The 13,159-nt window shown below is 51.8% G+C and overlaps 12 non-coding genes across 12 annotated transcripts; all 12 read right to left on the bottom strand.

The window, feature by feature from the left end:
- Nucleotides 1-706: 706 nt before the first annotated feature.
- On the bottom strand, nt 707-788 carry trnal-aag (transfer RNA leucine (anticodon AAG)). Its single transcript has one exon. It is a non-coding gene; the product is annotated as a tRNA-Leu (tRNA).
- A 1,113-nt stretch (nt 789-1,901) lies between these two features.
- trnal-uag (transfer RNA leucine (anticodon UAG)) lies at nt 1,902-1,983 on the bottom strand. The gene has a single exon. It is a non-coding gene; the product is annotated as a tRNA-Leu (tRNA).
- A 1,017-nt stretch (nt 1,984-3,000) lies between these two features.
- On the bottom strand, nt 3,001-3,082 carry trnal-aag (transfer RNA leucine (anticodon AAG)). Its single transcript has one exon. It is a non-coding gene; the product is annotated as a tRNA-Leu (tRNA).
- Nucleotides 3,083-4,184: 1,102 nt separating this feature from the next.
- On the bottom strand, nt 4,185-4,266 carry trnal-uag (transfer RNA leucine (anticodon UAG)). Its single transcript has one exon. It is a non-coding gene; the product is annotated as a tRNA-Leu (tRNA).
- Nucleotides 4,267-5,283: 1,017 nt separating this feature from the next.
- On the bottom strand, nt 5,284-5,365 carry trnal-aag (transfer RNA leucine (anticodon AAG)). Its single transcript has one exon. It is a non-coding gene; the product is annotated as a tRNA-Leu (tRNA).
- Nucleotides 5,366-6,468: 1,103 nt separating this feature from the next.
- On the bottom strand, nt 6,469-6,550 carry trnal-uag (transfer RNA leucine (anticodon UAG)). Its single transcript has one exon. It is a non-coding gene; the product is annotated as a tRNA-Leu (tRNA).
- A 1,017-nt stretch (nt 6,551-7,567) lies between these two features.
- On the bottom strand, nt 7,568-7,649 carry trnal-aag (transfer RNA leucine (anticodon AAG)). The gene has a single exon. It is a non-coding gene; the product is annotated as a tRNA-Leu (tRNA).
- Nucleotides 7,650-8,023: 374 nt separating this feature from the next.
- trnal-aag (transfer RNA leucine (anticodon AAG)) lies at nt 8,024-8,105 on the bottom strand. Its single transcript has one exon. It is a non-coding gene; the product is annotated as a tRNA-Leu (tRNA).
- A 657-nt stretch (nt 8,106-8,762) lies between these two features.
- On the bottom strand, nt 8,763-8,844 carry trnal-uag (transfer RNA leucine (anticodon UAG)). The gene has a single exon. It is a non-coding gene; the product is annotated as a tRNA-Leu (tRNA).
- A 1,017-nt stretch (nt 8,845-9,861) lies between these two features.
- On the bottom strand, nt 9,862-9,943 carry trnal-aag (transfer RNA leucine (anticodon AAG)). The gene has a single exon. It is a non-coding gene; the product is annotated as a tRNA-Leu (tRNA).
- A 1,113-nt stretch (nt 9,944-11,056) lies between these two features.
- Nucleotides 11,057-11,138, bottom strand: trnal-uag (transfer RNA leucine (anticodon UAG)). The gene has a single exon. It is a non-coding gene; the product is annotated as a tRNA-Leu (tRNA).
- A 1,017-nt stretch (nt 11,139-12,155) lies between these two features.
- trnal-aag (transfer RNA leucine (anticodon AAG)) lies at nt 12,156-12,237 on the bottom strand. Its single transcript has one exon. It is a non-coding gene; the product is annotated as a tRNA-Leu (tRNA).
- Between the last annotated feature and the right edge of the window lie 922 nt (nt 12,238-13,159).

Raw genomic sequence — 13,159 nt, 5'->3', positions numbered from 1 at the left:
AGAGCGAAATGGACGCGCATGAAAACAAAAGTTTGAAGTGAAATTTATGCGCGTCAGGTGCGTCAGAGAGGCGAAAGTTTCAAAAAGTTTCGAACCCCATTGGCAGCCATCTTTTTACAAGACGTCTGTTGTTGATCGGTCATTTATCGAGAGTGTCACTGCTCTGTATTGGCTCTGGAGAGCAGAACAGCGGTGTAGGGATCATCGTCGCTGTATTTGGGTTGCGCTTCGCCACAAGCTGATGCCTTGTAATTCGCCGCCGTAAAGGCATCCTTAATACAGGGTATGCAGTCCTACTCCTGGTGGCCCCCTTCCTGTGGAGTGGAGGTCCATCTCTGATCAAGCACACCTGAATCCGCTAATCAAGGCCTTTGGGGCTTATGTGGAAACGATAGCCAGCTGTGATGCATTTAAAATCAAAATGATCAGGCAGCTGTTATTTCACCCAAAACTTTTCATGAGTAAAACTGGCTGTCTCCATTCTTGTAGACTACTCATTGTTTTTCATTAATATAATTTATTGCACCTCTCCTATGATTGTAAATTATTGGTGTGCCTCTGTTGGAATGGAGCAGAGGCTGGGACAAGCTTTAAGCACTGACTTTGCTAAATGGCAAAGAATGCGAAAGCGGCTAAGTTTGGATGAGCATGCAGCGTCACTTCTCCAGTCGCTTCGCAGCCTCAGGAACTTTCCAAAAGACTTCCCTGGCAGCGGTGGGATTCGAACCCACGCCCCCGAAGAGACTGGAGCCTTAATCCAGTGCCTTAGACCGCTCGGCCACGCTACCTTGTCATGGTGTGTTCCACGGGTCTTTACGACAGGTCAAACGGCCTCCCAAATACTGACTCTGCGGAACGGCTGCAGTCTAATCCTGTTTGCGTAAAACAAGCCCGCTCCCAAGCGGGTTAGAGGGCCTCCCTGCCTTGGTTAAAATGCCTGCTGGCAGCAATGGGATTTAGACTGGAGCCTAAATCAAATGCCTTAGACCTCTCGGCCACGCTACCCTGGAATGCTCACTTTCGTGGGCCCTTTTCTGCCCTCTTCCCCCACCCCAAAGATAGAGAAAACGTCGGCCGCCGGACCTTCTTTGCAAAGCCTCTGGAGTGCGGGCAAAGAATGTTTTTTTGTGTATAGGCACAATAGCCTTCCAAAACTCTGTCTTGGCAGTAGTGGGATTCAAACCCACGCCCCCGAAGAGACTGGAGCCTTAATCCAGCGGCTTAGACCACTCGGCCACGCTACCCTGCCACAGCCGCCTTCGTGGGCCCTTTTTTTTTCTTGTCGCGCTTCGCCGCAAGCTGATGCCTTGTAATTCAAAGCCGTAAAGGCATCCTTTATACAGGGGTATGCAGTCCTACTCCTGGTGGCCCCCTTCCTGTGGAGTGGAGGTCAGCATCAAGCAGGCTCCTGATTGGTTAACGCGGCGCGAATTGACGCAGAAGTTCCGATTTTTCACCTCGGGCAGCAGACGCGAATTCTTGTCAGACGCGTGATTCACAAAAAAGCACAATTCGCGCTTAACGCACCTAACGCGCCAGACGCTCAATTCGCGCCATTCGCGAGAACTAGACGCGCGGATGAGGCAAATTCGCGTCTACCGCGCCGCGCTAAACGCCTCATTCGCGCCGCAAGAACTCCAGGCGCGTGTAAACACGTCTTACCATTGACTTAACATTGAAATCACTCGGACCAGACGCATATTCCCGTTTGGTGTGAGCGTAGCATTAGACCGTGCGGCCATGCTACCTCGTCGGGTTGCGCTCCAAGGGTCTCTTGGACAGGTGGTACGGCCTCCCTAATACTTACTCTGCAGAACTGCTGCAGTCTAATCCTGTTTGCGTGAAATAATCCCGCTGCCAAACGGGTTACAGGGCCTCCCTGCCTTGGTTAAAATGGCTGCTGGCAGCGATGGGATTCGAACCCACGCCCCCGAAGAGACTGGAGCCTAAATCCAGCGCCTTAGACCACTCGGCCACGCTACCCTGGGATTCTCACTTTCGTGGGCCATTTTCTGCCCTCTTCCCCCACCCCAAATATAGAGAGAACGTCGGCCGCCGGACCTTCTATGCAAAGCCTCTGGAATGCGGGCAAAGAACATTTTTTTTGCGTACGCACAATAGCCTTCCAAAACTCTGTCTTGGCAGCAGTGGGATTCAAACCCACACCCCCGAAGAGACTGGAGCCTTAATCCAACGCCTTATGCTACGTTCACACCAAACGCGAATACGCGTCTAAATTCTGGCCTGCCGCTTCTATTTACACGCCTGACCACTTTGTGTTCATTCGCCCGTCAAGAGCGAAATGGACGCGCATGAAAACAAAAGTTTGAAGTGAAATTTACGCGCGTCAGGTGCGTCAGAGAGGCGAAAGTTTCAAAAAGTTTCGAACCCCATTGGCAGCCATCTTTTTACAAGACGTCTGTTGTTGATCGGTCATTTATCGAGAGTGTCACTGCTCTGTATTGGCTCTGGAGAGCAGCACAGCGGTGTAGGGATCATCGTCGCTGTATTTGGGTTGCGCTTCGCCACAAGCTGATGCCTTGTAATTCGCCGCCGTAAAGGCATCCTTAATACAGGGTATGCAGTCCTACTCCAGGTGGCCCCCTTCCTGTGGAGTGGAGGTCCATCTCTGATTAAGCACACCTGAATCCGCTAATCAAGGCCTTTGGGGCTTATGTGGAAACGATAGCCAGCTGTGATGCATTTAAAATCAAAATGATCAGGCAGCTGTTATTTCACCCAAAACTTTCCATGAGTAAAACTGGCTGTCTCCATTCTTGTAGACTACTCATTGTTTTTCATTAATATAATTTATTGCACCTCTCCTATGATTGTAAATTATTGGTGTGCCTCTGTTGGAATGGAGCAGAGGCTGGGACAAGCTTTAAGCACTGACTTTGCTAAATGGCAAAGAATGCGAAAGCGGCTAAGTTTGGATGAGCATGCAGCGTCACTTCTCCAGTCGCTTCGCAGCCTCAGGAACTTTCCAAAAGACTTCCCTGGCAGCGGTGGGATTCTAACCCACGCCCCCGAAGAGACTGGAGCCTTAATCCAGTGCCTTAGACCGCTCGGCCACGCTACCTTGTCATGGTGTGTTCCACGGGTCTTTACGACAGGTCAAACGGCCTCCCAAATACTGACTCTGCAGTCTAATCCTGTTTGCGTAAAACAAGCCCGCTCCCAAGCGGGTTAGAGGGCCTCCCTGCCTTGGTTAAAATGCCTGCTGGCAGCAATGGGATTTAGACTGGAGCCTAAATCAAATGCCTTAGACCTCTCGGCCACGCTACCCTGGAATGCTCACTTTCGTGGGCCCTTTTCTGCCCTCTTCCCCCACCCCAAAGATAGAGAAAACGTCGGCCGCCGGACCTTCTTTGCAAAGCCTCTGGAGTGCGGGCAAAGAATGTTTTTTTGTGTATAGGCACAATAGCCTTCCAAAACTCTGTCTTGGCAGTAGTGGGATTCAAATCCACGCCCCCGAAGAGACTGGAGCCTTAATCCAGCGGCTTAGACCACTCGGCCACGCTACCCTGCCACAGCCGCCTTCGTGGGCCCTTTTTTTTTCTTGTCGCGCTTCGCCGCAAGCTGATGCCTTGTAATTCGAAGCCGTAAAGGCATCCTTTATACAGGGGTATGCAGTCCTACTCCTGGTGGCCCCCTTCCTGTGGAGTGGAGGTCAGCATCAAGCAGGCTCCTGATTGGTTAACGCGGCGCGAATTGACGCAGAAGTTCCGATTTTTCACCTCGGGCAGCAGACGCGAATTCTTGTCAGACGCGTGATTCACAAAAAAGCACAATTCGCGCTTAACGCACCTAACGCGCCAGACGCTCAATTCGCGCCATTCGCGAGAACTAGACGCGCGGATGAGGCAAATTCGCGTCTACCGCGCCGCGCTAAACGCCTCATTCGCGCCGCAAGAACTCCAGGCGCGTGTAAACACGTCTTACCATTGACTTAACATTGAAATCACTCGGACCAGACGCATATTCCCGTTTGGTGTGAGCGTAGCATTAGACCGTGCGGCCATGCTACCTCGTCGGGTTGCGCTCCAAGGGTCTCTTGGACAGGTGGTACGGCCTCCCTAATACTTACTCTGCAGAACTGCTGCAGTCTAATCCTGTTTGCGTGAAATAATCCCGCTGCCAAACGGGTTAGAGGGCCTCCCTGCCTTGGTTAAAATGGCTGCTGGCAGCGATGGGATTCGAACCCACGCCCCCGAAGAGACTGGAGCCTAAATCCAGCGCCTTAGACCACTCGGCCACGCTACCCTGGGATTCTCACTTTCGTGGGCCATTTTCTGCCCTCTTCCCCCACCCCAAATATAGAGAGAACGTCGGCCGCCGGACCTTCTATGCAAAGCCTCTGGAATGCGGGCAAAGAACATTTTTTTTGCGTACGCACAATAGCCTTCCAAAACTCTGTCTTGGCAGCAGTGGGATTCAAACCCACACCCCCGAAGAGACTGGAGCCTTAATCCAACGCCTTATGCTACGTTCACACCAAACGCGAATACGCGTCTAAATTCTGGCCTGCCGCTTCTATTTACACGCCTGACCACTTTGTGTTCATTCGCCCGTCAAGAGCGAAATGGACGCGCATGAAAACAAAAGTTTGAAGTGAAATTTACGCGCGTCAGGTGCGTCAGAGAGGCGAAAGTTTCAAAAAGTTTCGAACCCCATTGGCAGCCATCTTTTTACAAGACGTCTGTTGTTGATCGGTCATTTATCGAGAGTGTCACTGCTCTGTATTGGCTCTGGAGAGCAGCACAGCGGTGTAGGGATCATCGTCGCTGTATTTGGGTTGCGCTTCGCCACAAGCTGATGCCTTGTAATTCGCTGCCGTAAAGGCATCCTTAATACAGGGTATGCAGTCCTACTCCTGGTGGCCCCCTTCCTGTGGAGTGGAGGTCCATCTCTGATCAAGCACACCTGAATCCGCTAATCAAGGCCTTTGGGGCTTATGTGGAAACGATAGCCAGCTGTGATGCATTTAAAATCAAAATGATCAGGCAGCTGTTATTTCACCCAAAACTTTTCATGAGTAAAACTGGCTGTCTCCATTCTTGTAGACTACTCATTGTTTTTCATTAATATAATTTATTGCACCTCTCCTATGATTGTAAATTATTGGTGTGCCTCTGTTGGAATGGAGCAGAGGCTGGGACAAGCTTTAAGCACTGACTTTGCTAAATGGCAAAGAATGCGAAAGCGGCTAAGTTTGGATGAGCATGCAGCGTCACTTCTCCAGTCGCTTCGCAGCCTCAGGAACTTTCCAAAAGACTTCCCTGGCAGCGGTGGGATTCGAACCCACGCCCCCGAAGAGACTGGAGCCTTAATCCAGCGCCTTAGACCGCTCGGCCACGCTACCTTGTCATGGTGTGTTCCACGGGTCTTTACGACAGGTCAAACGGCCTCCCAAATACTGACTCTGCAGTCTAATCCTGTTTGCGTAAAACAAGCCCGCTCCCAAGCGGGTTAGAGGGCCTCCCTGCCTTGGTTAAAATGCCTGCTGGCAGCAATGGGATTTAGACTGGAGCCTTAAATCAAATGCCTTAGACCTCTCGGCCACGCTACCCTGGAATGCTCACTTTCGTGGGCCCTTTTCTGCCCTCTTCCCCCACCCCAAAGATAGAGAAAACGTCGGCCGCCGGACCTTCTTTGCAAAGCCTCTGGAGTGCGGGCAAAGAATGTTTTTTTGTGTATAGGCACAATAGCCTTCCAAAACTCTGTCTTGGCAGTAGTGGGATTCAAACCCACGCCCCCGAAGAGACTGGAGCCTTAATCCAGCGGCTTAGACCACTCGGCCCCGCTACCCTGCCACAGCCGCCTTCGTGGGCCCTTTTTTTTTCTTGTCGCGCTTCGCCGCAAGCTGATGCCTTGTAATTCGAAGCCGTAAAGGCATCCTTTATACAGGGGTATGCAGTCCTACTCCTGGTGGCCCCCTTCCTGTGGAGTGGAGGTCAGCATCAAGCAGGCTCCTGATTGGTTAACGCGGCGCGAATTGACGCAGAAGTTCCGATTTTTCACCTCGGGCAGCAGACGCGAATTCTTGTCAGACGCGTGATTCACAAAAAAGCACAATTCGCGCTTAACGCACCTAACGCGCCAGACGCTCAATTCGCGCCATTCGCGAGAACTAGACGCGCGGATGAGGCAAATTCGCGTCTACCGCGCCGCGCTAAACGCCTCATTCGCGCCGCAAGAACTCCAGGCGCGTGTAAACACGTCTTACCATTGACTTAACATTGAAATCACTCGGACCAGACGCATATTCCCGTTTGGTGTGAGCGTAGCATTAGACCGTGCGGCCATGCTACCTCGTCGGGTTGCGCTCCAAGGGTCTCTTGGACAGGTGGTACGGCCTCCCTAATACTTACTCTGCAGAACTGCTGCAGTCTAATCCTGTTTGCGTGAAATAATCCCGCTGCCAAACGGGTTAGAGGGCCTCCCTGCCTTGGTTAAAATGGCTGCTGGCAGCGATGGGATTCGAACCCACGCCCCCGAAGAGACTGGAGCCTAAATCCAGCGCCTTAGACCACTCGGCCACGCTACCCTGGGATTCTCACTTTCGTGGGCCATTTTCTGCCCTCTTCCCCCACCCCAAATATAGAGAGAACGTCGGCCGCCGGACCTTCTATGCAAAGCCTCTGGAATGCGGGCAAAGAACATTTTTTTTGCGTACGCACAATAGCCTTCCAAAACTCTGTCTTGGCAGCAGTGGGATTCAAACCCACACCCCCGAAGAGACTGGAGCCTTAATCCAACGCCTTATGCTACGTTCACACCAAACGCGAATACGCGTCTAAATTCTGGCCTGCCGCTTCTATTTACACGCCTGACCACTTTGTGTTCATTCGCCCGTCAAGAGCGAAATGGACGCGCATGAAAACAAAAGTTTGAAGTGAAATTTACGCGCGTCAGGTGCGTCAGAGAGGCGAAAGTTTCAAAAAGTTTCGAACCCCATTGGCAGCCATCTTTTTACAAGACGTCTGTTGTTGATCGGTCATTTATCGAGAGTGTCACTGCTCTGTATTGGCTCTGGAGAGCAGAACAGCGGTGTAGGGATCATCGTCGCTGTATTTGGGTTGCGCTTCGCCACAAGCTGATGCCTTGTAATTCGCCGCCGTAAAGGCATCCTTAATACAGGGTATGCAGTCCTACTCCTGGTGGCCCCCTTCCTGTGGAGTGGAGGTCCATCTCTGATCAAGCACACCTGAATCCACTAATCAAGGCCTTTGGGGCTTATGTGGAAACGATAGCCAGCTGTGATGCATTTAAAATCAAAATGATCAGGCAGCTGTTATTTCACCCAAAACTTTTCATGAGTAAAACTGGCTGTCTCCATTCTTGTAGACTACTCATTGTTTTTCATTAATATAATTTATTGCACCTCTCCTATGATTGTAAATTATTGGTGTGCCTCTGTTGGAATGGAGCAGAGGCTGGGACAAGCTTTAAGCACTGACTTTGCTAAATGGCAAAGAATGCGAAAGCGGCTAAGTTTGGATGAGCATGCAGCGTCACTTCTCCAGTCGCTTCGCAGCCTCAGGAACTTTCCAAAAGACTTCCCTGGCAGCGGTGGGATTCGAACCCACGCCCCCGAAGAGACTGGAGCCTTAATCCAGCGCCTTAGACCGCTCGGCCACGCTACCTTGTCATGGTGTGTTCCACGGGTCTTTACGACAGGTCAAACGGCCTCCCAAATACTGACTCTGCGGAACGGCTGCAGTCTAATCCTGTTTGCGTAAAACAAGCCCGCTTCCAAGCGGGTTAGAGGGCCTCCCTGCCTTGGTTAAAATGCCTGCTGGCAGCAATGGGATTTAGACTGGAGCCTAAATCAAATGCCTTAGACCTCTCGGCCACGCTACCCTGGAATGCTCACTTTCGTGGGCCCTTTTCTGCCCTCTTCCCCCACCCCAAAGATAGAGAAAACGTCGGCCGCCGGACCTTCTTTGCAAAGCCTCTGGAGTGCGGGCAAAGAATGTTTTTTTGTGTATAGGCACAATAGCCTTCCAAAACTCTGTCTTGGCAGTAGTGGGATTCAAACCCACGCCCCCGAAGAGACTGGAGCCTTAATCCAGCGGCTTAGACCACTCGGCCACACTACCCTGCCACAGCCCCCTTCGTGGGCCCTTTTTTTTTCTTGTCGCGCTTCGCCGCAAGCTGATGCCTTGTAATTCGAAGCCGTAAAGGCATCCTTTATACAGGGGTATGCAGTCCTACTCCTGGTGGCCCCCTTCCTGTGGAGTGGAGGTCAGCATCAAGCAGGCTCCTGATTGGTTAACGCGGCGCGAATTGACGCAGAAGTTCCGATTTTTCACCTCGGGCAGCAGACGCAAATTCTTGTCAGACGCGTGATTCACAAAAAAGCACAATTCGCGCTTAACGCACCTAACGCGCCAGACGCTCAATTCGCGCCATTCGCGAGAACTAGACGCGCGGATGAGGCAAATTCGCGTCTACCGCGCCGCGCTAAACGCCTCATTCGCGCCGCAAGAACTCCAGGCGCGTGTAAACACGTCTTACCATTGACTTAACATTGAAATCACTCGGACCAGACGCATATTCCCGTTTGGTGTGAGCGTAGCATTAGACCGTGCGGCCATGCTACCTCGTCGGGTTGCGCTCCAAGGGTCTCTTGGACAGGTGGTACGGCCTCCCTAATACTTACTCTGCAGAACTGCTGCAGTCTAATCCTGTTTGCGTGAAATAATCCCGCTGCCAAACGGGTTAGAGGGCCTCCCTGCCTTGGTTAAAATGGCTGCTGGCAGCGATGGGATTCGAACCCACGCCCCCGAAGAGACTGGAGCCTAAATACAGCGCCTTAGACCACTCGGCCACGCTACCCTGGGATTCTCACTTTCGTGGGCCATTTTCTGCCCTCTTCCCCCACCCCAAATATAGAGAGAACGTCGGCCGCCGGACCTTCTATGCAAAGCCTCTGGAATGCGGGCAAAGAACATTTTTTTTGCGTACGCACAATAGCCTTCCAAAACTCTGTCTTGGCAGCAGTGGGATTCAAACCCACACCCCCGAAGAGACTGGAGCCTTAATCCAACGCCTTATGCTACGTTCACACCAAACGCGAATACGCGTCTAAATTCTGGCCTGCCGCTTCTATTTACACGCCTGACCACTTTGTGTTCATTCGCCCGTCAAGAGCGAAATGGACGCGCATGAAAACAAAAGTTTGAAGTGAAATTTACGCGCGTCAGGTGCGTCAGAGAGGCGAAAGTTTCAAAAAGTTTCGAACCCCATTGGCAGCCATCTTTTTACAAGACGTCTGTTGTTGATCGGTCATTTATCGAGAGTGTCACTGCTCTGTATTGGCTCTGGAGAGCAGAACAGCGGTGTAGGGATCATCGTCGCTGTATTTGGGTTGCGCTTCGCCACAAGCTGATGCCTTGTAATTCGCCGCCGTAAAGGCATCCTTAATACAGGGTATGCAGTCCTACTCCTGGTGGCCCCCTTCCTGTGGAGTGGAGGTCCATCTCTGATCAAGCACACCTGAATCCGCTAATCAAGGCCTTTGGGGCTTATGTGGAAACGATAGCCAGCTGTGATGCATTTAAAATCAAAATGATCAGGCAGCTGTTATTTCACCCAAAACTTTTCATGAGTAAAACTGGCTGTCTCCATTCTTGTAGACTTCTCATTGTTTTTCATTAATATAATTTATTGCACCTCTCCTATGATTGTAAATTATTGGTGTGCCTCTGTTGGAATGGAGCAGAGGCTGGGACAAGCTTTAAGCACTGACTTTGCTAAATGGCAAAGAATGCGAAAGCGGCTAAGTTTGGATGAGCATGCAGCGTCACTTCTCCAGTCGCTTCGCAGCCTCAGGAACTTTCCAAAAGACTTCCCTGGCAGCGGTGGGATTCGAACCCACGCCCCCGAAGAGACTGGAGCCTTAATCCAGCGCCTTAGACCGCTCGGCCACGCTACCTTGTCATGGTGTGTTCCACGGGTCTTTACGACAGGTCAAACGGCCTCCCAAATACTGACTCTGCGGAACGGCTGCAGTCTAATCCTGTTTGCGTAAAACAAGCCCGCTCCCAAGCGGGTTAGAGGGCCTCCCTGCCTTGGTTAAAATGCCTGCTGGCAGCAATGGGATTTAGACTGGAGCCTAAATCAAATGCCTTAGACCTCTCGGCCACGCTACCCTGGAATGCTCACTTTCGTGGGCCCTTTTCTGCCCTCTTCCCCCACCCCAAAGATAGAGAAAACGTCGGCCGCCGGACCTTCTTTGCAAAGCCTCTGGAGTGCGGGCAAAGAATGTTTTTTTGTGTATAGGCACAATAGCCTTCCAAAACTCTGTCTTGGCAGTAGTGGGATTCAAACCCACGCCCACGAAGAGACTGGAGCCTTAATCCAGCGGCTTAGACCACTCGGCCACGCTACCCTGCCACAGCCGCCTTCGTGGGCCCTTTTTTTTTCTTGTCGCGCTTCGCCGCAAGCTGATGCCTTGTAATTCGAAGCCGTAAAGGCATCCTTTATACAGGGGTATGCAGTCCTACTCCTGGTGGCCCCCTTCCTGTGGAGTGGAGGTCAGCATCAAGCAGGCTCCTGATTGGTTAACGCGGCGCGAATTGACGCAGAAGTTCCGATTTTTCACCTCGGGCAGCAGACGCGAATTCTTGTCAGACGCGTGATTCACAAAAAAGCACAATTCGAGCTTAACGCACCTAACGCGCCAGACGCTCAATTCGCGCCATTCGCGAGAACTAGACGCGCGGATGAGGCAAATTCGCGTCTACCGCGCCGCGCTAAACGCCTCATTCGCGCCGCAAGAACTCCAGGCGCGTGTAAACACGTCTTACCATTGACTTAACATTGAAATCACTCGGACCAGACGCATATTCCCGTTTGGTGTGAGCGTAGCATTAGACCGTGCGGCCATGCTACCTCGTCGGGTTGCGCTCCAAGGGTCTCTTGGACAGGTGGTACGGCCTCCCTAATACTTACTCTGCAGAACTGCTGCAGTCTAATCCTGTTTGCGTGAAATAATCCCGCTGCCAAACGGGTTACAGGGCCTCCCTGCCTTGGTTAAAATGGCTGCTGGCAGCGATGGGATTCGAACCCACGCCCCCGAAGAGACTGGAGCCTAAATCCAGCGCCTTAGACCACTCGGCCACGCTACCCTGGGATTCTCACTTTCGTGGGCCATTTTCTGCCCTCTTCCCCCACCCCAAATATAGAGAGAACGTCGGCCGCCGGACCTTCTATGCAAAGCCTCTGGAATGCGGGCAAAGAACATTTTTTTTGCGTACGCACAATAGCCTTCCAAAACTCTGTCTTGGCAGCAGTGGGATTCAAACCCACACCCCCGAAGAGACTGGAGCCTTAATCCAACGCCTTATGCTACGTTCACACCAAACGCGAATACGCGTCTAAATTCTGGCCTGCCGCTTCTATTTACACGCCTGACCACTTTGTGTTCATTCGCCCGTCAAGAGCGAAATGGACGCGCATGAAAACAAAAGTTTGAAGTGAAATTTATGCGCGTCAGGTGCGTCAGAGAGGCGAAAGTTTCAAAAAGTTTCGAACCCCATTGGCAGCCATCTTTTTACAAGACGTCTGTTGTTGATCGGTCATTTATCGAGAGTGTCACTGCTCTGTATTGGCTCTGGAGAGCAGAACAGCGGTGTAGGGATCATCGTCGCTGTATTTGGGTTGCGCTTCGCCACAAGCTGATGCCTTGTAATTCGCCGCCGTAAAGGCATCCTTAATACAGGGTATGCAGTCCTACTCCTGGTGGCCCCCTTCCTGTGGAGTGGAGGTCCATCTCTGATCAAGCACACCTGAATCCGCTAATCAAGGCCTTTGGGGCTTATGTGGAAACGATAGCCAGCTGTGATGCATTTAAAATCAAAATGATCAGGCAGCTGTTATTTCACCCAAAACTTTTCATGAGTAAAACTGGCTGTCTCCATTCTTGTAGACTACTCATTGTTTTTCATTAATATAATTTATTGCACCTCTCCTATGATTGTAAATTATTGGTGTGCCTCTGTTGGAATGGAGCAGAGGCTGGGACAAGCTTTAAGCACTGACTTTGCTAAATGGCAAAGAATGCGAAAGCGGCTAAGTTTGGATGAGCATGCAGCGTCACTTCTCCAGTCGCTTCGCAGCCTCAGGAACTTTCCAAAAGACTTCCCTGGCAGCGGTGGGATTCGAACCCACGCCCCCGAAGAGACTGGAGCCTTAATCCAGTGCCTTAGACCGCTCGGCCACGCTACCTTGTCATGGTGTGTTCCACGGGTCTTTACGACAGGTCAAACGGCCTCCCAAATACTGACTCTGCGGAACGGCTGCAGTCTAATCCTGTTTGCGTAAAACAAGCCCGCTCCCAAGCGGGTTAGAGGGCCTCCCTGCCTTGGTTAAAATGCCTGCTGGCAGCAATGGGATTTAGACTGGAGCCTAAATCAAATGCCTTAGACCTCTCGGCCACGCTACCCTGGAATGCTCACTTTCGTGGGCCCTTTTCTGCCCTCTTCCCCCACCCCAAAGATAGAGAAAACGTCGGCCGCCGGACCTTCTTTGCAAAGCCTCTGGAGTGCGGGCAAAGAATGTTTTTTTGTGTATAGGCACAATAGCCTTCCAAAACTCTGTCTTGGCAGTAGTGGGATTCAAACCCACGCCCCCGAAGAGACTGGAGCCTTAATCCAGCGGCTTAGACCACTCGGCCACGCTACCCTGCCACAGCCGCCTTCGTGGGCCCTTTTTTTTTCTTGTCGCGCTTCGCCGCAAGCTGATGCCTTGTAATTCGAAGCCGTAAAGGCATCCTTTATACAGGGGTATGCAGTCCTACTCCTGGTGGCCCCCTTCCTGTGGAGTGGAGGTCAGCATCAAGCAGGCTCCTGATTGGTTAACGCGGCGCGAATTGACGCAGAAGTTCCGATTTTTCACCTCGGGCAGCAGACGCAAATTCTTGTCAGACGCGTGATTCACAAAAAAGCACAATTCGCGCTTAACGCACCTAACGCGCCAGACGCTCAATTCGCGCCATTCGCGAGAACTAGACGCGCGGATGAGGCAAATTCGCGTCTACCGCGCCGCGCTAAACGCCTCATTCGCGCCGCAAGAACTCCAGGCGCGTGTAAACACGTCTTACCATTGACTTAACATTGAAATCACTCGGACCAGACGCATATTCCCGTTT

Source organism: Garra rufa, unplaced genomic scaffold (genome assembly GCF_049309525.1).
Source record: "Garra rufa unplaced genomic scaffold, GarRuf1.0 hap1_unplaced_007, whole genome shotgun sequence".
Lineage (NCBI taxonomy): Eukaryota > Metazoa > Chordata > Actinopteri > Cypriniformes > Cyprinidae > Garra > Garra rufa.
Note: the sequence above shows the minus strand (reverse complement) of the source record. Positions and strands in the feature narration are given on the sequence as shown.